Source organism: Salmo salar, chromosome 14 (assembly GCF_965601325.2).
Source record: "Salmo salar chromosome 14, fSalSal1, whole genome shotgun sequence".
NCBI classification, from domain to species: domain Eukaryota; kingdom Metazoa; phylum Chordata; class Actinopteri; order Salmoniformes; family Salmonidae; genus Salmo; species Salmo salar.
The window spans coordinates 54,582,589-54,606,282 of NC_138304.1; the positions used below are offsets into that span (position 1 = coordinate 54,582,589).

General features: G+C 41.8%; 1 protein-coding gene across 1 annotated transcript in view; it reads left to right on the forward strand.

Annotated features, from left to right (window-relative positions):
* Positions 1 to 23,694, forward strand: part of pigk (phosphatidylinositol glycan anchor biosynthesis, class K) — a 185,330-nt gene that overhangs the window by 68,274 nt on the left and 93,362 nt on the right. The window lies entirely within an intron of this gene.

Below are 23,694 nucleotides of genomic sequence, written 5' to 3' on the forward strand. Positions count from 1 at the left end.
TGATCTGTATGTCAGTCAGGGGGACAACACTACATAATGATCTGTATGTCATTGTGTCAGTCAGGGGACCACACTACATAATGATCTGTATGTCAGTCAGGGGACAACACTACATAATGATCTGTATGTCAGTCAGGGGAACAACACTACATAATGATCTGTATGTCATTGTGTCAGTCAGGGGAAAACACTACATAATGATATGTATGTCAGTCAGGGGCGAACACTACATAATGATCTGTATGTCATTGTGTCAGTCAGGGGATCAACACTACATAATGATCTGTATGTCAGTCAGGGGACAACACTACATAATGATCTGTATGACAGTCAGGGGGACAACACTACATAATGATCTGTATGACAGTCAGGGGGACAACACTACATAATGATCTGTATGACAGTCATAGGGACAACACTTCATAATGATCTGTATGTCAGTCAGGGGACAACACTTCATAATGATCTGTATGTCAGTCAGGGGACAACACTACATAATGATCTGTATGTCAGTCAGGGGACAACACTACATAATGATCTGTATGTCAGTCAGGGGACAACACTACATAATGATCTGTATGTCAGTCAGGAAGACAACACTACATAATGATCTATATGTCAGTCAGGGGAGAACACTACATAATAAGCTGTATGTCATTGTGTCAGTCATGGGGACAACACTACATAATGATCTGTATGTCAGTCATGGGGACAACACTACATAATGATCTGTATGTCAGTCAGGGGGACAACACTACATAATGATCTGTATGTCAGTCAGGGGGACAACACTACATAATGATCTGTATGTCAGTCAGGGAGACAACACTACATAATGATCTGTATGTCAGTCAGGGGACAACACTACATAATGATCTGTATGTCAGTCAGGAAGACAACACTACATAATGATCTATATGTCAGTCAGGGGAGAACACTACATAATAAGCTGTATGTCATTGTGTCAGTCATGGGGACAACACTACATAATGATCTGTATGTCAGTCATGGGGACAACACTACATAATGATCTGTATGTCAGTCAGGGGGACAACACTACATAATGATCTGTATGTCAGTCAGGGGGACAACACTACATAATGATCTGTATGTCAGTCAGGGAGACAACACTACATAATGATCTGTATGTCAGTCAGGGGACAACACTACATAATGATCTGTATGTCATTCAGGGGAACAACACTACATAATGATCTGTATGTCAGTCAGGGGGACAACACTACATAATGATCTGTATGTGCTCCCAGGGGGACAACACTACATAATGATCTGTATGACAGTCATGGGGACAACACTACATAATGATCTGTATGTCAGTCATGGGGACAACACTACATAATGATCTGTATGTCAGTCAGGGGGACAACACTACATAATGATCTTTATCTCAGTCAGGAGGACAACACTACATAATGATCTGTATCTCAGTCAGGGGGACAACACTACATAATGATCTGTATGTCAGTCAGGGAGACAACACTACATAATGATCTGTATGTCAGTCAGGGGACAACACTACATAATGATCTGTATGTCAGTCAGGGGAACAACACTACATAATGATCTGTATGTGCTCCCAGGGGGACAACACTACATAATGATCTGTATGACAGTCAGGGGACATCACCACACAATGATCTGTATGACTTTCAGGGGGACAACAATACATAATGATCTGTATAACAGTCAGGGGGACAACACTACATAATGATCTGTATGTCTGTCAGGGGACAACACTACATAATGATCTGTATGTCAGTCAGGGGAACAACACTAAATAATGATCTGTATGTCATTGTGTCAGTCAGGGGAGAACACTACATAATGATCTGTATGTCAGTCAGTGGAAAACACTACATAATGATCTGTATGTCAGTCTGTGGGACAACACTACATAATGATCTGTATGTCAGTCAGGGGAAAACACTACATAATGATCTGTATGTCATTATGTCTGTCAGGGGACAGCACTACATAATGATCTGTATGTCAGTCAGGGGACAACACTACATAATTATCTGTATGACAGTCAGGGGGACAACACTACAGAATGATCTGTATGACAGTCATAGGGACAACACTTCATAATGATCTGTATGTCAGTCAGGGGACAACACTACATAATGATCTGTATGTCAGTCAGGGGACAACACTACATAATGATCTGTATGTCAGTCAGGGGACAACACTACATAATGATCTGTATGTCAGTCAGGGGACAACACTACATAATGATCTGTATGTCAGTCAGGGGACAACACTACATAATGATCTGTATGTCAGTCAGTCGGGACAACACTACATAATGATCTCTGTCAGTCAGGAAGACAACACTACATAATGATCTGTATGTCAGTCAGGGGAGAACACTACATAATAAGCTGTATGTCATTGTGTCAGTCATGGGGACAACACTACATAATGATCTGTATGTCAGTCAGGGGGACAACACTACATAATGATCTGTATGTCAGTCAGGGGGACAACACTACATAATGATCTGTATGTCAGTCAGGGGGACAACACTACATAATGATCTTTATCTCAGTCAGGGGGACAACACTACATAATGATCTTTATCTCAGTCAGGGGGACAACACTACATAATGATCTGTATCTCAGTCAGGGGGACAACACTACATAATGATCTGTATGTCAGTCAGGGAGACAACACTACATAATGATCTGTATGTCAGTCAGGGGACAACACTACATAATGATCTGTATGTCATTCAGGGGAACAACACTACATAATGATCTGTATGTCAGTCAGGGGGACAACACTACATAATGATCTGTATGTGCTCCCAGGGGGACAACACTACATAATGATCTGTATGATAGTCAGATGACATCACTACACAATGATCTGTATGACTTTCAGGGGGACAACAATACATAATGATCTGTATAACAGTCAGGGGGACAACACTACATAATGATCTGTATGTCTGTCAGGGGACAACACTACATAATGATCTGTATGTCAGTCAGGGGAGAACACTACATAATGATATGTATGTCAGTGAGTGGAAAACACTACATAATGATCTGTATGTCAGTCTGTGGGACAACACTACATAATGATCTGTATGTCAGTCAGGGGAAAACACTACATAATGATCTGTATGTCAGTCAGTGGACAACACTACATAATGATCTGTATGTCAGTCAGGAAGACAACACTACATAATGATCTATATGTCAGTCAGGGGAGAACACTACATAATAAGCTGTATGTCATTGTGTCAGTCATGGGGACAACACTACATAATGATCTGTATGTCAGTCATGGGGACAACACTACATAATGATCTGTATGTCAGTCAGGGGGACAACACTACATAATGATCTGTATGTCAGTCAGGGGGACAACACTACATAATGATCTTTATCTCAGTCAGGGGAACAACACTACATAATGATCTTTATCTCAGTCATGGGGACAACACTACATAATGATCTGTATCTCAGTCAGGGGGACAACACTACATAATGATCTGTATGTCAGTCAGGGAGACAACACTACATAATGATCTGTATGTCAGTCAGGGGACAACACTACATAATGATCTGTATGTCAGTCAGGGGGACAACACTACATAATGATCTGTATGTCAGTCAGGGGGACAACACTACATAATGATCTGTATGTGCTCCCAGGGGGACAACACTACATAATGATCTGTATGACAGTCAGGGGACATCACCACACAATGATCTGTATGACTTTCAGGGGGACAACAATACATAATGATCTGTATAACAGTCAGGGGGACAACACTACATAATGATCTGTATGTCTGTCAGGGGACAACACTACATAATGATCTGTATGTCAGTCAGGGGAACAACACTAAATAATGATCTGTATGTCATTGTGTCAGTCAGGGGAGAACACTACATAATGATCTGTATGTCAGTCAGTGGAAAACACTACATAATGATCTGTATGTCAGTCTGTGGGACAACACTACATAATGATCTGTATGTCAGTCAGGGGAAAACACTACATAATGATCTGTATGTCAGTCAGTGGACAACACTACATAATGATCTGTATGTCATTATGTCTGTCAGGGGACAGCACTACATAATGATCTGTATGTCAGTCAGGGGACAACACTACATACTGATCTGTATGACAGTCAGGGGGACAACACTACATAATGATCTGTATGACAGTCAGGGGGACAACACTACAGAATGATCTGTATGACAGTCATAGGGACAACACTTCATAATGATCTGTATGACAGTCATAGGGACAACACTTCATAATGATCTGTATGTCAGTCAGGGGACAACACTACATAATGATCTGTATGTCAGTCAGGGGACAACACTACATAATGATCTGTATGTCAGTCAGGGGACAACACTACATAATGATCTCTATGTCAGTCAGGAAGACAACACTACATAATGATCTGTATGTCAGTCAGGGGAGAACACTACATAATAAGCTGTATGTCATTGTGTCAGTCATGGGGACAACACTACATAATGATTTGTATGTCAGTCATGGGGACAACACTACATAATGATCTGTATGTCAGTCGGGGACAACACTACATAATGATCTGTATGTCAGTCAGGGGGACAACACTACATAATGATCTTTATCTCAGTCAGGGGGACAACACTACATAATGATCTGTATCTCAGTCAGGGGGACAACACTACATAATGATCTGTATGTCAGTCAGGGGGACAACACTACATAATGATCTTTATCTCAGTCAGGGGGACAACACTACATAATGATCTTTATCTCAGTCAGGGGGACAACACTACATAATGATCTGTATCTCAGTCAGGGGGACAACACTACATAATGATCTGTATGTCAGTCAGGGAGACAACACTACATAATGATCTGTATGTCAGTCAGGGGACAACACTACATAATGATCTGTATGTCATTCAGGGGAACAACACTACATAATGATCTATATGTCAGTCAGGGGAGAACACTACATAATAAGCTGTATGTCATTGTGTCAGTCATGGGGACAACACTACATAATGATATGTATGTCAGTGAGTGGAAAACACTACATAATGATCTGTATGTCAGTCTGTGGGACAACACTACATAATGATCTGTATGTCAGTCAGGGGAAAACACTACATAATGATCTGTATGTCAGTCAGTGGACAACACTACATAATGATCTGTATGTCAGTCAGGGGACAACACTACATAATTATATGCATGTCAGTCAGGGGAACAACACTACATAATGATCTGTATGTCGTGTCAGTCAGGGGAGAACACTACATAATGATCTGTATGTCAGTCAGGGGACAACACTACATAATGATCTGTATGTCATTATGTCAGTCAGGGGACAGCACTACATAATGATCTGTATGTCAGTCAGGGGACAACACTACATAATGATCTGTATGACAGTCAGGGGGACAACACTACATAATGATCTGTATGTCAGTCAGGGGGACAACACTACATATTGATCTGTTTGACAGTCAGGGGGACAACACTACATAATGATCTGTATGACAGTCATAGGGACAACACTTCATAATGATCTGTATGTCAGTCAGGGGACAACACTACATAATGATCTGTATGTCAGTCAGGGGACAACACTACATAATGATCTGTATGTCAGTCAGGGGACAACACTACATAATGATCTGTATGTCAGTCAGGGGACAACACTACATAATGATCTGTATGTCAGTCAGGGGACAACACTACATAATGATCTGTATGTCAGTCAGGGGACAGCACTACATAATGATCTGAATGACAGTCAGGGGGACAACACTACATAATGATCTGTATGTCAGTCAGGGGACAACACTACATAATGATCTGTATGTCAGTCAGGGGACAACACTACATAATGATCTGTAGGTCAGTCAGGGGACAACACTACATAATGATCTGTATGTCAGTCAGGGGACAACACTACATAATGATCTGTATGTCATTGTGTCAGTCAAGGGGACAACACTTCATAATGATCTGTATGTCAGTCAGGGGGACAACACTACATAATGATCTGTATGTCAGTCAGGGGGACAACACTACATAATGATCTGTATGTCAGTCAGGGAGACAACACTACATAATGATCTGTATGTCCGTCAGGGAGACAACACTACATAATGATCTGTATGTCAGTCAGGGGGACAACACTACATAATGATCTGTATGTCAGTCAGGGGGACAACACTACATAATGATCTGTATGTCAGTCAGGGGGACAACACTACATAATGATCTGTATGTCAGTCAGGGAGACAACACTACATAATGATCTGTATGTCAGTCAGGGGACAACACTACATAATGATCTGTATGTCATTCAGGGGAACAACACTACATAATGATCTGTATGTCAGTCAGGGGGACAACACTACATAATGATCTGTATGTGCTCCCAGGGGGACAACACTACATAACTATCTGTATGACAGTCAGGGGACATCACTACACAATGATCTGTATGACTTTCAGGGGGACAACAATACATAATGATCTGTATAACAGTCAGGGGGACAACACTACATAATGATCTGTATGTCTGTCAGGGGACAACACAACATAATGATCTGTATGTCAGTCAGGGGAACAACACTACATAATGATCTGTATGTCATTGTGTCAGTCAGGGGGACAACACTACATAATGATATGCATGTCAGTCAGGGGAACAACACTACATAATGATCTGTATGTCATTGTGTCAGTCAGGGGAGAACATTACATAATGATCTGTATGTCAGTCAGGGGACAACACTACATAATGATCTGTATGTCATTATGTCAGTCAGGGGACAGCACTACATAATGATCTGTATGTCAGTCAGGGGGACAACACTACATAATGATCTGTATGTCAGTCAGGGGGACAACACTACATAATGATCTGTATGTCAGTCAGGGGGACAACAGTACATAATGATCTTTATCTCAGTCAGGGGGACAACACTACATAATGATCTTTATCTCAGTCAGGGGGACAACACTACATAATGATCTGTATCTCAGTCAGGGGGACAACACTACATAATGATCTGTATGTCAGTCAGGGAGACAACACTACATAATGATCTGTATGTCAGTCAGGGGACAACACTACATAATGATCTGTATGTCATTCAGGGGAACAACACTACATAATGATCTATATGTCAGTCAGGGGAGAACACTACATAATAAGCTGTATGTCATTGTGTCAGTCATGGGGACAACACTACATAATGATATGTATGTCAGTGAGTGGAAAACACTACATAATGATCTGTATGTCAGTCTGTGGGACAACACTACATAATGATCTGTATGTCAGTCAGGGGAAAACACTACATAATGATCTGTATGTCAGTCAGTGGACAACACTACATAATGATCTGTATGTCAGTCAGGGGACAACACTACATAATGATATGCATGTCAGTCAGGGGAACAACACTACATAATGATCTGTATGTCGTGTCAGTCAGGGGAGAACACTACATAATGATCTGTATGTCAGTCAGGGGACAACACTACATAATGATCTGTATGTCATTATGTCAGTCAGGGGACAGCACTACATAATGATCTGTATGTCAGTCAGGGGACAACACTACATAATGATCTGTATGACAGTCAGGGGGACAACACTACATAATGATCTGTATGTCAGTCAGGGGGACAACACTTCATATTGATCTGTTTGACAGTCAGGGGGACAACACTACATAATGATCTGTATGACAGTCATAGGGACAACACTTCATAATGATCTGTATGTCAGTCAGGGGACAACACTACATAATGATCTGTATGTCAGTCAGGGGACAACACTACATAATGATCTGTATGACAGTCAGGGGACAACACTACATAATGATCTGTATGTCAGTCAGGGGACAACACTACATAATGATCTGTATGTCAGTATGGGGACAACACTACATAATGATCTGTATGTCAGTCAGGGGACAACACTACATAATGATCTGTATGTCAGTCAGGGGACAGCACTACATAATGATCTGAATGACAGTCAGGGGGACAACACTACATAATGATCTGTATGTCAGTCAGGGGACAACACTACATAATGATATGTATGTCATTGTGTCAGTCAAGGGGACAACACTTCATAATGATCTGTATGTCAGTCAGGGGGACAACACTACATAATGATCTGTATGTCAGTCAGGGGGACAACACTACATAATGATCTGTATGTCAGTCAGGGGGACAACACTACATAATGATCTGTATGTCAGTCAGGGAGACAACACTACATAATGATCTGTATGTCAGTCAGGGAGACAACACTACATAATGATCTGTATGTCATTATGTCAGTCAGGGGACAGCACTACATAATGATCTGTATGTCAGTCAGGGGACAACACTACATAATGATCTGTATGACAGTCAGGGGGACAACACTACATAATGATCTGTATGTCAGTCAGGGGGACAACACTACATATTGATCTGTTTGACAGTCAGGGGGACAACACTACATAATGATCTGTATGACAGTCATAGGGACAACACTTCATAATGATCTGTATGTCAGTCAGGGGACAACACTACATAATGATCTGTATGTCAGTCAGGGGACAACACTACATAATGATCTGTATGTCAGTCAGGGGACAACACTACATAATGATCTGTATGTCAGTCAGGGGACAACACTACATAATGATCTGTATGTCAGTCAGGGGACAACACTACATAATGATCTGTATGTCAGTCAGGGGACAGCACTACATAATGATCTGAATGACAGTCAGGGGGACAACACTACATAATGATCTGTATGTCAGTCAGGGGACAACACTACATAATGATCTGTATGTCAGTCAGGGGACAACACTACATAATGATCTGTAGGTCAGTCAGGGGACAACACTACATAATGATCTGTATGTCAGTCAGGGGACAACACTACATAATGATCTGTATGTCATTGTGTCAGTCAAGGGGACAACACTTCATAATGATCTGTATGTCAGTCAGGGGGACAACACTACATAATGATCTGTATGTCAGTCAGGGGGACAACACTACATAATGATCTGTATGTCAGTCAGGGAGACAACACTACATAATGATCTGTATGTCAGTCAGGGAGACAACACTACATAATGATCTGTATGTCAGTCAGGGGGACAACACTACATAATGATCTGTATGTCAGTCAGGGGGACAACACTACATAATGATCTGTATGTCAGTCAGGGGGACAACACTACATAATGATCTGTATGTCAGTCAGGGAGACAACACTACATAATGATCTGTATGTCAGTCAGGGGACAACACTACATAATGATCTGTATGTCATTCAGGGGAACAACACTACATAATGATCTGTATGTCAGTCAGGGGGACAACACTACATAATGATCTGTATGTGCTCCCAGGGGGACAACACTACATAACTATCTGTATGACAGTCAGGGGACATCACTACACAATGATCTGTATGACTTTCAGGGGGACAACAATACATAATGATCTGTATAACAGTCAGGGGGACAACACTACATAATGATCTGTATGTCTGTCAGGGGACAACACAACATAATGATCTGTATGTCAGTCAGGGGAACAACACTACATAATGATCTGTATGTCATTGTGTCAGTCAGGGGGACAACACTACATAATGATATGCATGTCAGTCAGGGGAACAACACTACATAATGATCTGTATGTCATTGTGTCAGTCAGGGGAGAACATTACATAATGATCTGTATGTCAGTCAGGGGACAACACTACATAATGATCTGTATGTCATTATGTCAGTCAGGGGACAGCACTACATAATGATCTGTATGTCAGTCAGGGGGACAACACTACATAATGATCTGTATGTCAGTCAGGGGGACAACACTACATAATGATCTGTATGTCAGTCAGGGGGACAACAGTACATAATGATCTTTATCTCAGTCAGGGGGACAACACTACATAATGATCTTTATCTCAGTCAGGGGGACAACACTACATAATGATCTGTATCTCAGTCAGGGGGACAACACTACATAATGATCTGTATGTCAGTCAGGGAGACAACACTACATAATGATCTGTATGTCAGTCAGGGGACAACACTACATAATGATCTGTATGTCATTCAGGGGAACAACACTACATAATGATCTATATGTCAGTCAGGGGAGAACACTACATAATAAGCTGTATGTCATTGTGTCAGTCATGGGGACAACACTACATAATGATATGTATGTCAGTGAGTGGAAAACACTACATAATGATCTGTATGTCAGTCTGTGGGACAACACTACATAATGATCTGTATGTCAGTCAGGGGAAAACACTACATAATGATCTGTATGTCAGTCAGTGGACAACACTACATAATGATCTGTATGTCAGTCAGGGGACAACACTACATAATGATATGCATGTCAGTCAGGGGAACAACACTACATAATGATCTGTATGTCGTGTCAGTCAGGGGAGAACACTACATAATGATCTGTATGTCAGTCAGGGGACAACACTACATAATGATCTGTATGTCATTATGTCAGTCAGGGGACAGCACTACATAATGATCTGTATGTCAGTCAGGGGACAACACTACATAATGATCTGTATGACAGTCAGGGGGACAACACTACATAATGATCTGTATGACAGTCATAGGGACAACACTTCATAATGATCTGTATGTCAGTCAGGGGACAACACTACATAATGATCTGTATGTCAGTCAGGGGACAACACTACATAATGATCTGTATGACAGTCAGGGGACAACACTACATAATGATCTGTATGTCAGTCAGGGGACAACACTACATAATGATCTGTATGTCAGTCAGGGGACAACACTACATAATGATCTGTATGTCAGTCAGGGGACAACACTACATAATGATCTGTATGTCAGTCAGGGGACAGCACTACATAATGATCTGAATGACAGTCAGGGGGACAACACTACATAATGATCTGTATGTCAGTCAGGGGACAACACTACATAATGATATGTATGTCATTGTGTCAGTCAAGGGGACAACACTTCATAATGATCTGTATGTCAGTCAGGGGGACAACACTACATAATGATCTGTATGTCAGTCAGGGGGACAACACTACATAATGATCTTTATGTCAGTCAGGGGGACAACACTACATAATGATCTGTATGTCAGTCAGGGAGACAACACTACATAATGATCTGTATGTCAGTCAGGGAGACAACACTACATAATGATCTGTATGTCAGTCAGGGAGACAACACTACATAATGATCTGTATGTCAGTCAGGGGACAACACTACATAATGATCTGTATGTCATTCAGGGGAACAACACTACATAATGATCTGTATGTCAGTCAGGGGGACAACACTACATAATGATCTGTATGTGCTCCCAGGGGGACAACACTACATAACTATCTGTATGACAGTCAGGGGACATCACTACACAATGATCTGTATGACTTTCAGGGGGACAACAATACATAATGATCTGTATAACAGTCAGGGGGACAACACTACATAATGATCTGTATGTCTGTCAGGGGACAACACAACATAATGATCTGTATGTCAGTCAGGGGAACAACACTACATAATGATCTGTATGTCATTGTGTCAGTCAGGGGGACAACACTACATAATGATATGCATGTCAGTCAGGGGAACAACACTACATAATGATCTGTATGTCATTGTGTCAATCAGGGGAGAACACTACATAATGATCTGTATGTCAGTTAGGGGACAACACTACATAATGATCTGTATGTCATTATGTCAGTCAGGGGACAGCACTACATAATGATCTGTATGTCAGTCAGGGGACAACACTACATAATGATCTGTATGACAGTCAGGGGGACAACACTACATAATGATCTGTATGTCAGTCAGGGGACAACACTACATAATGATCTGTATGTCAGTCAGGGGACAACACTACATAATGATCTGTAGGTCAGTCAGGGGACAACACTACATAATGATCTGTATGTCAGTCAGGGGACAACACTACATAATGATCTGTATGTCATTGTGTCAGTCAAGGGGACAACACTTCATAATGATCTGTATGTCAGTCAGGGGGACAACACTACATAATGATCTGTATGTCAGTCAGGGGGACAACACTACATAATGATCTGTATGTCAGTCAGGGAGACAACACTACATAATGATCTGTATGTCCGTCAGGGAGACAACACTACATAATGATCTGTATGTCAGTCAGGGGGACAACACTACATAATGATCTGTATGTCAGTCAGGGGGACAACACTACATAATGATCTGTATGTCAGTCAGGGGGACAACACTACATAATGATCTGTATGTCAGTCAGGGAGACAACACTACATAATGATCTGTATGTCAGTCAGGGGACAACACTACATAATGATCTGTATGTCATTCAGGGGAACAACACTACATAATGATCTGTATGTCAGTCAGGGGGACAACACTACATAATGATCTGTATGTGCTCCCAGGGGGACAACACTACATAACTATCTGTATGACAGTCAGGGGACATCACTACACAATGATCTGTATGACTTTCAGGGGGACAACAATACATAATGATCTGTATAACAGTCAGGGGGACAACACTACATAATGATCTGTATGTCTGTCAGGGGACAACACAACATAATGATCTGTATGTCAGTCAGGGGAACAACACTACATAATGATCTGTATGTCATTGTGTCAGTCAGGGGGACAACACTACATAATGATATGCATGTCAGTCAGGGGAACAACACTACATAATGATCTGTATGTCATTGTGTCAGTCAGGGGAGAACATTACATAATGATCTGTATGTCAGTCAGGGGACAACACTACATAATGATCTGTATGTCATTATGTCAGTCAGGGGACAGCACTACATAATGATCTGTATGTCAGTCAGGGGGACAACACTACATAATGATCTGTATGTCAGTCAGGGGGACAACACTACATAATGATCTGTATGTCAGTCAGGGGGACAACAGTACATAATGATCTTTATCTCAGTCAGGGGGACAACACTACATAATGATCTTTATCTCAGTCAGGGGGACAACACTACATAATGATCTGTATCTCAGTCAGGGGGACAACACTACATAATGATCTGTATGTCAGTCAGGGAGACAACACTACATAATGATCTGTATGTCAGTCAGGGGACAACACTACATAATGATCTGTATGTCATTCAGGGGAACAACACTACATAATGATCTATATGTCAGTCAGGGGAGAACACTACATAATAAGCTGTATGTCATTGTGTCAGTCATGGGGACAACACTACATAATGATATGTATGTCAGTGAGTGGAAAACACTACATAATGATCTGTATGTCAGTCTGTGGGACAACACTACATAATGATCTGTATGTCAGTCAGGGGAAAACACTACATAATGATCTGTATGTCAGTCAGTGGACAACACTACATAATGATCTGTATGTCAGTCAGGGGACAACACTACATAATGATATGCATGTCAGTCAGGGGAACAACACTACATAATGATCTGTATGTCGTGTCAGTCAGGGGAGAACACTACATAATGATCTGTATGTCAGTCAGGGGACAACACTACATAATGATCTGTATGTCATTATGTCAGTCAGGGGACAGCACTACATAATGATCTGTATGTCAGTCAGGGGACAACACTACATAATGATCTGTATGACAGTCAGGGGGACAACACTACATAATGATCTGTATGTCAGTCAGGGGGACAACACTACATATTGATCTGTTTGACAGTCAGGGGGACAACACTACATAATGATCTGTATGACAGTCATAGGGACAACACTTCATAATGATCTGTATGTCAGTCAGGGGACAACACTACATAATGATCTGTATGTCAGTCAGGGGACAACACTACATAATGATCTGTATGACAGTCAGGGGACAACACTACATAATGATCTGTATGTCAGTCAGGGGACAACACTACATAATGATCTGTATGTCAGTATGGGGACAACACTACATAATGATCTGTATGTCAGTCAGGGGACAACACTACATAATGATCTGTATGTCAGTCAGGGGACAGCACTACATAATGATCTGAATGACAGTCAGGGGGACAACACTACATAATGATCTGTATGTCAGTCAGGGGACAACACTACATAATGATATGTATGTCATTGTGTCAGTCAAGGGGACAACACTTCATAATGATCTGTATGTCAGTCAGGGGGACAACACTACATAATGATCTGTATGTCAGTCAGGGGGACAACACTACATAATGATCTGTATGTCAGTCAGGGGGACAACACTACATAATGATCTGTATGTCAGTCAGGGAGACAACACTACATAATGATCTGTATGTCAGTCAGGGAGACAACACTACATAATGATCTGTATGTCATTATGTCAGTCAGGGGACAGCACTACATAATGATCTGTATGTCAGTCAGGGGACAACACTACATAATGATCTGTATGACAGTCAGGGGGACAACACTACATAATGATCTGTATGTCAGTCAGGGGGACAACACTACATATTGATCTGTTTGACAGTCAGGGGGACAACACTACATAATGATCTGTATGACAGTCATAGGGACAACACTTCATAATGATCTGTATGTCAGTCAGGGGACAACACTACATAATGATCTGTATGTCAGTCAGGGGACAACACTACATAATGATCTGTATGTCAGTCAGGGGACAACACTACATAATGATCTGTATGTCAGTCAGGGGACAACACTACATAATGATCTGTATGTCAGTCAGGGGACAACACTACATAATGATCTGTATGTCAGTCAGGGGACAGCACTACATAATGATCTGAATGACAGTCAGGGGGACAACACTACATAATGATCTGTATGTCAGTCAGGGGACAACACTACATAATGATCTGTATGTCAGTCAGGGGACAACACTACATAATGATCTGTAGGTCAGTCAGGGGACAACACTACATAATGATCTGTATGTCAGTCAGGGGACAACACTACATAATGATCTGTATGTCATTGTGTCAGTCAAGGGGACAACACTTCATAATGATCTGTATGTCAGTCAGGGGGACAACACTACATAATGATCTGTATGTCAGTCAGGGGGACAACACTACATAATGATCTGTATGTCAGTCAGGGAGACAACACTACATAATGATCTGTATGTCAGTCAGGGAGACAACACTACATAATGATCTGTATGTCAGTCAGGGGGACAACACTACATAATGATCTGTATGTCAGTCAGGGGGACAACACTACATAATGATCTGTATGTCAGTCAGGGGGACAACACTACATAATGATCTGTATGTCAGTCAGGGAGACAACACTACATAATGATCTGTATGTCAGTCAGGGGACAACACTACATAATGATCTGTATGTCATTCAGGGGAACAACACTACATAATGATCTGTATGTCAGTCAGGGGGACAACACTACATAATGATCTGTATGTGCTCCCAGGGGGACAACACTACATAACTATCTGTATGACAGTCAGGGGACATCACTACACAATGATCTGTATGACTTTCAGGGGGACAACAATACATAATGATCTGTATAACAGTCAGGGGGACAACACTACATAATGATCTGTATGTCTGTCAGGGGACAACACAACATAATGATCTGTATGTCAGTCAGGGGAACAACACTACATAATGATCTGTATGTCATTGTGTCAGTCAGGGGGACAACACTACATAATGATATGCATGTCAGTCAGGGGAACAACACTACATAATGATCTGTATGTCATTGTGTCAGTCAGGGGAGAACATTACATAATGATCTGTATGTCAGTCAGGGGACAACACTACATAATGATCTGTATGTCATTATGTCAGTCAGGGGACAGCACTACATAATGATCTGTATGTCAGTCAGGGGGACAACACTACATAATGATCTGTATGTCAGTCAGGGGGACAACACTACATAATGATCTGTATGTCAGTCAGGGGGACAACAGTACATAATGATCTTTATCTCAGTCAGGGGGACAACACTACATAATGATCTTTATCTCAGTCAGGGGGACAACACTACATAATGATCTGTATCTCAGTCAGGGGGACAACACTACATAATGATCTGTATGTCAGTCAGGGAGACAACACTACATAATGATCTGTATGTCAGTCAGGGGACAACACTACATAATGATCTGTATGTCATTCAGGGGAACAACACTACATAATGATCTATATGTCAGTCAGGGGAGAACACTACATAATAAGCTGTATGTCATTGTGTCAGTCATGGGGACAACACTACATAATGATATGTATGTCAGTGAGTGGAAAACACTACATAATGATCTGTATGTCAGTCTGTGGGACAACACTACATAATGATCTGTATGTCAGTCAGGGGAAAACACTACATAATGATCTGTATGTCAGTCAGTGGACAACACTACATAATGATCTGTATGTCAGTCAGGGGACAACACTACATAATGATATGCATGTCAGTCAGGGGAACAACACTACATAATGATCTGTATGTCGTGTCAGTCAGGGGAGAACACTACATAATGATCTGTATGTCAGTCAGGGGACAACACTACATAATGATCTGTATGTCATTATGTCAGTCAGGGGACAGCACTACATAATGATCTGTATGTCAGTCAGGGGACAACACTACATAATGATCTGTATGACAGTCAGGGGGACAACACTACATAATGATCTGTATGACAGTCATAGGGACAACACTTCATAATGATCTGTATGTCAGTCAGGGGACAACACTACATAATGATCTGTATGTCAGTCAGGGGACAACACTACATAATGATCTGTATGACAGTCAGGGGACAACACTACATAATGATCTGTATGTCAGTCAGGGGACAACACTACATAATGATCTGTATGTCAGTCAGGGGACAACACTACATAATGATCTGTATGTCAGTCAGGGGACAACACTACATAATGATCTGTATGTCAGTCAGGGGACAGCACTACATAATGATCTGAATGACAGTCAGGGGGACAACACTACATAATGATCTGTATGTCAGTCAGGGGACAACACTACATAATGATATGTATGTCATTGTGTCAGTCAAGGGGACAACACTTCATAATGATCTGTATGTCAGTCAGGGGGACAACACTACATAATGATCTGTATGTCAGTCAGGGGGACAACACTACATAATGATCTTTATGTCAGTCAGGGGGACAACACTACATAATGATCTGTATGTCAGTCAGGGAGACAACACTACATAATGATCTGTATGTCAGTCAGGGAGACAACACTACATAATGATCTGTATGTCAGTCAGGGAGACAACACTACATAATGATCTGTATGTCAGTCAGGGGACAACACTACATAATGATCTGTATGTCATTCAGGGGAACAACACTACATAATGATCTGTATGTCAGTCAGGGGGACAACACTACATAATGATCTGTATGTGCTCCCAGGGGGACAACACTACATAACTATCTGTATGACAGTCAGGGGACATCACTACACAATGATCTGTATGACTTTCAGGGGGACAACAATACATAATGATCTGTATAACAGTCAGGGGGACAACACTACATAATGATCTGTATGTCTGTCAGGGGACAACACAACATAATGATCTGTATGTCAGTCAGGGGAACAACACTACATAATGATCTGTATGTCATTGTGTCAGTCAGGGGGACAACACTACATAATGATATGCATGTCAGTCAGGGGAACAACACTACATAATGATCTGTATGTCATTGTGTCAATCAGGGGAGAACACTACATAATGATCTGTATGTCAGTTAGGGGACAACACTACATAATGATCTGTATGTCATTATGTCAGTCAGGGGACAGCACTACATAATGATCTGTATGTCAGTCAGGGGACAACACTACATAATGATCTGTATGACAGTCAGGGGGACAACACTACATAATGATCTGTATGACAGTCATAGGGACAACACTTCATAATGATCTGTATGTCAGTCAGGGGACAACACTACATAATGATCTGTATGTCAGTCAGGGGACAACACTACATAATGATCTGTATGTCAGTCAGGGGACAACACTACATAATGATCTGTATGTCAGTCAGGGGACAACACTACATAATGATCTGTATGTCAGTCAGGGGACAACACTACATAATGATCTGTATGTCAGTCAGGGGACAGCACTACATAATGATCTGAATGACAGTCAGGGGGACAACACTACATAATGATCTGTATGTCAGTCAGGGGACAACACTACATAATGATCTGTATGTCAGTCAGGGGACAACACTACATAATGATCTGTATGTCAGTCAGGGGACAACACTACATAATGATCTGTAGGTCAGTCAGGGGACAACACTACATAATGATCTGTATGTCAGTCAGGGGACAACACTACATAATGATCTGTATGTCAGTCAGGGGACAACACTACATAATGATCTGTATGTCAGTCAGGGGACAACACTACATAATGATCTGTATGTCAGTCAGGGGACAACACTACATAATGATCTGTATGTCAGTCAGGGGACAACACTACATAATGATCTGTATGTCAGTCAGGGGACAGCACTACATAATGATCTGAATGACAGTCAGGGGGACAACACTACATAATGATCTGTATGACAGTCATAGGGACAACACTTCATAATGATCTGTATGTCATTGTGTCAGTCAAGGGGACAACACTTCATAATGATCTGTATGTCAGTCAGGGGACAACTCTACATAATGATCTGTATGTCAGTCAGGGGGACAACTCTACATAATGATCTGTATGTCAGTCAGGGGGACAACACTACATAATGATCTGTATGTCAGTCAGGGGGACAACACTACATAATGATCTGTATGTCAGTCAGGGAGACAACACTACATAATGATCTGTATGTCAGTCAGGGAGACAACACTACATAATGATCTGTATGTCAGTCAGGGGGACAACACTACATAATGATCTGTATGTCAGTCAGGGGGACAACACTACATAATGATCTGTATCTCAGTCAGGGGGACAACACTACATAATGATCTGTATGTCAGTCAGGGAGACAACACTACATAATGATCTGTATGTCAGTCAGGGGACAACACTACATAATGATCTGTATGTCATTCAGGGGAACAACACTACATAATGATCTGTATGTCAGTCAGGGGGACAACACTACATAATGATCTGTATGTGCTCCCAGGGGGGCAACACTACATAACTATCTGTATGACAGTCAGGGGACATCACTACACAATGATCTGTATGACTTTCAGGGGGACAACAATACATAATGATCTGTATAACAGTCAGGGGGACAACACTACATAATGATCTGTATGTCTGTCAGGGGACAACACAACATAATGATCTGTATGTCAGTCAGGGGAACAACACTAAATAATGATCTGTATGTCATTGTGTCAGTCAGGGGAGAACACTACATAATGATCTGTATGTCAGTCAGGGGAGAACACTACATAATGATCTGTATGTCATTGTGTCAGTCAGGGGGACAACACTACATAATGATCTGTATGTCAGTCAGGGGGACAACACTACATAATGATCTGTATGTCATTGTGTCAGTCAGGGAGACAACACTACATAATTATCTGTATGTCAGTCAGGGAGACAACACTACATAATGATCTGTATGTCAGTCAGGGGACAACACTACATAATGATCTGTATGTCATTATGTCAGTCAGGGGACAGCACTACATAATGATCTGTATGTCAGTCAGGGGAGAACACTACATAATGATTTGTATGTCATTGTGTCAGTCAGGGGGACAACACTACATAATGATCTGTATGTCAGTCAGGGGGACAACACTACATAATGATCTGTATGTCATTGTGTCAGTCAGGGAGACAACACTACATAATGATCTGTATGTCAGTCAGGGAGACAACACTACATAATGATCTGTATGTCAGTCAGGGGACAACACTACATAATGATCTGTATGTCAGTCAGGGGACAACACTACATAATGATCTGTATGTCAGTCAGGGGACAACACTACATAATGATCTGTATGTCAGTCAGGGGACAACACTACATAATGATCTGTATGTCAGTCAGGGGACAACACTACATAATGATCTGTATGTCAGTCAGGGGACAGCACTACATAATGATCTGAATGACAGTCAGGGGGACAACACTACATAATGATCTGTATGTCAGTCAGGGGACAACACTACATAATGATCTGTATGTCAGTCAGGGGACAACACTACATAATGATCTGTATGTCAGTCAGGGGACAACACTACATAATGATCTGTATGTCACTCAGGGGAACAACATTACATAATGATCTGTATGTCAGTCAGGGGACAACACTACATAATGATCTGTATGTCAGTCAGGGGACAACACTACATAATGATCTGTATGTCATTATGTCTGTCAGGGGACAGCACTACATAATGATCTGTATGTCAGTCAGGGGACAACACTACATAATGATCTGTATGACAGTCAGGGGGACAACACTACATAATGATCTGTATGACAGTCAGGGGGACAACACTACATAATGATCTGTATGTCAGTCAGGGGGACAACACTACATAATGATCTGTATGTCTGTCAGGGACAACACTACATAATGATCTGTATGTCAGTCAGGGGAACAACACTAAATAATGATCTGTATGTCATTGTGTCAGTCAGGGGAGAACACTATATAATGATCTGTATGTCAGTCAGGGGACAACACTACATAATGATCTGTATGACAGTCAGGGGGACAACACTACATAATGATCTGTATGACAGTCAGGGGGACAACACTACATAATGATCTGTATGACAGTCATAGGGACAACACTACATAATGATCTGTATGTCAGTCAGGGGACAACACTACATAATGATCTGTATGTCAGTCAGGGGACAACACTACATAATGATCTGTATGTCAGTCAGGGGACAACACTACATAATGATCTGTGTGTCAGTCAGGGGACAACACTACATAATGATCTGTGTGTCAGTCAGGGGACAACACTACATAATGATCTGTATGTCAGTCAGGGGACAACACTACATAATGATCTGTATGTCAGTCAGGGGACAACACTACATAATGATCTGTATGTCAGTCAGGGGACAACACTACATAATGATCTGTATGTCAGTCAGGGGACAACACTACATAATGATCTGTATGTCAGTCAGGGGGACAACACTACATAATGATCTGTATGTCAGTCAGGGGACAACACTACATAATGATCTGTATGTCAGTCAGGGGACAACACTACATAATGATCTGTATGTCAGTCAGGGGACAACACTACATAATGATCTGTATGTCAGTCAGGGGACAACGCTACATAATGATCTGTATGTCAGTCAGGGGACAACGCTACATAATGATCTGTATGTCAGTCAGGGGACAACACTACATAATGATCTGTATGTCATTGTGTCAGTCAGGGGGACAACACTACATAATGATCTGTATGTCAGTCAGGGGACAACACTACATAATGATCTGTATGACAGTCAGGGGGACAACACTACATAATGATCTGTATGACAGTCAGGGGGACAACACTACATAATGATAAGTATGTCAGTCAGGGGGACAACACTACATAATGATCATTATGTCAGTCAGGGGACAACACTACATAATGATCTGTATGTCAGTCAGGGGACAACACTACATAATGATCTGTATGTCATTATGTCTGTCAGGGGACAGCACTACATAATGATCTGTATGTCAGTCAGGGGACAACACTACATAATGATCTGTATGACAGTCAGGGGGACAACACTACATAATGATCTGTATGACAGTCAGGGGGACAACACTACATAATGATCTGTATGTCAGTCAGGGGGACAACACTACATAATGATCTGTATGTCTGTCAGGGACAACACTACATAATGATCTGTATGTCAGTCAGGGGAACAACACTAAATAATGATCTGTATGTCATTGTGTCAGTCAGGGGAGAACACTATATAATGATCTGTATGTCAGTCAGGGGACAACACTACATAATGATCTGTATGACAGTCAGGGGGACAACACTACATAATGATCTGTATGACAGTCAGGGGGACAACACTACATAATGATCTGTATGACAGTCATAGGGACAACACTACATAATGATCTGTATGTCAGTCAGGGGACAACACTACATAATGATCTGTATGTCAGTCAGGGGACAACACTACATAATGATCTGTATGTCAGTCAGGGGACAACACTACATAATGATCTGTGTGTCAGTCAGGGGACAACACTACATAATGATCTGTGTGTCAGTCAGGGGACAACACTACATAATGATCTGTATGTCAGTCAGGGGACAACACTACATAATGATCTGTATGTCAGTCAGGGGACAACACTACATAATGATCTGTATGTCAGTCAGGGGACAACACTACATAATGATCTGTATGTCAGTCAGGGGACAACACTACATAATGATCTGTATGTCAGTCAGGGGGACAACACTACATAATGATCTGTATGTCAGTCAGGGGACAACACTACATAATGATCTGTATGTCATTGTGTCAGTCAGGGGGACAACACTACATAATGATCTGTATGTCAGTCAGGGGACAACACTACATAATGATCTGTATGACAGTCAGGGGGACAACACTACATAATGATCTGTATGACAGTCAGGGGGACAACACTACATAATGATAAGTATGTCAGTCAAGGGACAACACTACATAATGATCTGTATGTCAGTCAGGGGGACAACACTTCATTGTCCCTCTGACACTGAGGCTGCATGACAATGACCTTTCATAGTTTACTCAGACTGGTCTGTGCTCTCTAGCTATAACAGGCAATTTTAATTATACAATATATCAACGTTGCTCACTTTGCACGCTGATCCAATGTAACAGTGTGTACATCTAACAGAACTGTCCTCAAGGTCTGGGGCTGCATCACGGCTAAATTATATATTATTTAAAACTGGTGGAGTTTTAGACGCACGTAAAGAGCGGACGGAGAGAAGCAGGTGAGTGAGGACTGGTAGGGGATGCTGAGAGAAGCAGGTGAGTGAGGGCTGGTAGGGGATGCCGAGAGAAACGGGTGAGTGAGGGCTGGTAGGTGGATGCTGAGAGAAACAGGTGAGTGAGGACTGGTAGGGGATGCTGAGAGAAGCAGGTGAGTGAGGGCTGGTAGGGGATGCTGAGAGAAGCGGGTGAGTGAGGACTGGTAGGGGATGCTGAGTGAAGCAGGTGAGTAGTTCGGTAGGGCTGGAAAGAGTTGATTGTATCATATGAAACGGTACTACGGTATTCTAAAATTTTGGTATCACAATGTTTTGGTAACGTGATATAACTGTGGTACCGGTATACCATGCGAACACTAATCTATACCAGTTATGGACCCCGGGGTCTGTCTCTGTCTGACAGAGCGCCGCTCCACCACGGGGTCTGTCTCTGTCTGACAGAGCGCCGCTCCACCACGGGGTCTATCTCTGTCTGACAGAGCGCCGCTCCACCCCGGGGTCTGTCTCTGTCTGACAGAGCGCCGCTCCACCCCCGGGGTCTGTCTCTGTCTGACAGAGCGCCGCTCCACCCCGGGGTCTGTCTCTGTCTGACAGAGTGCCGCTCCACCACAGGTGACAT